This window comes from Schistocerca gregaria, chromosome 3, assembly GCF_023897955.1.
Source record: "Schistocerca gregaria isolate iqSchGreg1 chromosome 3, iqSchGreg1.2, whole genome shotgun sequence".
NCBI classification, from domain to species: domain Eukaryota; kingdom Metazoa; phylum Arthropoda; class Insecta; order Orthoptera; family Acrididae; genus Schistocerca; species Schistocerca gregaria.
Window position 1 is genome coordinate 895,786,423 of NC_064922.1, and position 2,650 is coordinate 895,789,072.

The 2,650-nt window shown below is 49.3% G+C and overlaps 1 non-coding gene and 1 pseudogene across 1 annotated transcript; both read left to right on the top strand.

Annotated features, from left to right (window-relative positions):
• The first annotated feature begins 913 nt into the window (after positions 1–913).
• Positions 914–1,032, top strand: LOC126356497 (5S ribosomal RNA). The gene has a single exon (XR_007565759.1). It is a non-coding gene; the product is annotated as a 5S ribosomal RNA (ribosomal RNA).
• Positions 1,033–2,205: 1,173 nt separating this feature from the next.
• Positions 2,206–2,326, top strand: LOC126357289 (5S ribosomal RNA; annotated as a pseudogene).
• The last annotated feature ends 324 nt before the right edge of the window (positions 2,327–2,650 follow it).

Consider the following 2,650-nt stretch of genomic DNA (forward strand, 5'->3'; position numbering starts at 1 on the left):
GTCCTCTCAGTCTCCTTTACTCTCGCTCACCATCTTTAATAAGCCAGCTCTAGTGTTTGTTCCTCGTTCAATCTGACAAAATGGCTTCAATAATTCGATCACATGGTAATAAAGTTTTTAACTTCTTTTGGTTTATCTTTTTGGTTTGTCTTTACGTTAAAATATTTACTCATGTCTGTTCTTTTTTAGTTTCTCTTTTGTTTACTAAATAACTGACGATGGTTGGTTCATTCTTTGCTGTTTTTGTCAAGACTTTGTTTTTATGAATTGTGTATATTCTACCAGCACGGTGTGTTTCACGGCACAATGTAACGTGTTTCGCCTTTTTGCTTCCCAACAGATTCAATAAGTAAATAGTTAAAATGCAATATGATTACAAATGCATAGAAAAAAGCACAATTTAAAATATAAATATAACCAAAGTAGTATTAAGCAAAAAGACTCTATTTCACCAATCTTTTGCGTAACATTGCTCGATATTGCGATCAATGTTTCCTTATAAGTTCCTTCAACGCAATGTATAATGTACTTTATCAAAGTCGGGACGGAAGGGGGCAGGTGCGAATGCACTGCGCAAATTACGCAAATATCTGGAAGCGCGCCGCGCGGCGTGGTTTTGGTGAGGAAGATCCCCTCTGCAGCAGGGGCGCCCTCCAGCAGGACACTGCCACACCCCGCCGCCCGGCCGCGCAAGCCCTGCGCCGGATAACAAGAACAAGGTGCGTTTCCCGCGAGTGTCGGAGGCCGCACGCACCAAGCTAATGACAGGCGGTGCAACGAGCAGCTGTGTTGTGTGTCCCACCTACGATCGGCAGTTGCCTACCTACTTGCTTTGCGTCAAAATGTGCCACCGAAAGCGGCGATTGCGTGTGTTGGGAGAAGAGGCGAATGCATGCGGGTACACTACAAGGACGCCAACGGCCATACCATGTTGAATACACCGGTTCTCGTCCGGTCACCGAAGTTAAGCAACGTCGGGCCCGGTTAGTACTTGGATGGGTGACCGCCTGGGAACACCGGGTGCTGTTGGCTCCCTCTCTCTTTTTAGATTGTACGTCACTACACCTGCCAGCCCTCTTTTCATACAAACTCTCAGGCGTGACAAAGATGCTTCCTCGAGCATTTTAAACTACTGCATTAAACGTAAGATACGAAATTACAGTAATAAATTCAGTTTGAGCAAGAATGCGCGAAGGAAGAGTACTAGAACACCTTGAAAGTAACGAAACACTGCGAATCGACAGATGTGCTCCTGAAGTGCGTCAGAGCCTACTGTTTTGTAAGAGCGACAAATTCCAAAAACTAACTAAATAAATAAAAAATTAAAAAAAAAATCAACTGTTCTCGCCCGATCACCGACGATAAGCAACAACTTTAGTATTCGGATCGGTGACCGCCTGGGAACTCTGGCTGTCTTCATTTTTTGCTTTTTTTTCGCTACCCCTGCCAGCCGTCTTTTCCAAAGTGTCTCTAGAAATAACAAGAGTATGAAGCGACAGGAATGTTCTGAAATACACCAGGGCTTGTACTTTTGTAGCAGTGTTCAACTGCAAATTTGTAAACAAAAATTTATCTTTCGCCGCTAGAGGAGATGGATGCTTTGTCGAACCGCCTGTCTCTCGTGTCCGTGTTCTCGCACCTTTCCACGGCACGGCGCTGCTCTAGTAGCTCCGAACTGCCGCACACGGCGCCTCAGACACGCCGGTTCGGCCCGCGCCCATCTCGCAGATGTTTCTCGTGCTTGTGCGGCCATATGACCGCGACCCGAGCGGCAGTCGAGCAAAGTCGGAACAAGTCGGGACGGAAGGGGAGGGGACAGGCGAGAATGCTCCGCGCGAATTACGCAAATATCTGGAATCGCGGCGTGTGTCGGGCAGGTGAGGAAGCTTCCGTCGGTCCAGCAGGACACTGCCACACCCCGCGCAGTCCCCCCGCCGCCCGGCCTCGCGCATGCCCTGCGCCGGATAACAAGAACAAGGTGCGTCTCCCGCGAGTGTCGGAGGCCGCACGCACCAAACGAATGACAGGCGGTGCAACGAGCAGCTGTGTTGTGCGTCCGACCCACGTGGCGGCGCGCCGCACTGCGCGTCGCCTTCGAGGTGGAAGGACGTGCTTCGCGTCAAATGTGCCACCGAAAAACGGCGATTGCGTGTGTTGGGAGGAGAGGCGAAGCCTTCTTCTGCTGTGCGGATACAGTATAAGGACGCCAACGGCCATACCATGTCGAATACACCGGTTCTCGTCCGATCACCGAAGTTAAGCAACATCGGGCCCGGTTAGTACTTGGCTGGCTGCCCGCCTGGCAACACCTCGTTGCTCGCGTGCAGTGTTTCCTCGTGCGACTGGGCCGGCGGCGCCTCGGCGTGTCGTCTGCTTACTTTGCCACGTGGCTATATTTCTGCTGAACCGTAAGTAATGGATATGATTTACGATGACAGTTTAGAGCGACAGAACAATGTTCAGTGCGAGTTTGATCGTTCTGTAGAGAAACCCTCGGCTTTTGAAATTCATCGTTGGTTAATTGAGGATTTGTTGTTGTCTACTAATGACGTACTCGGTATTCAGTTTGATACGTTCTTGAACTCAGTGTTTCTGAAACTCAAATCTTCCGATCTGTGTGACGCTGTTGTTTCGGTTAATGACGGAATTC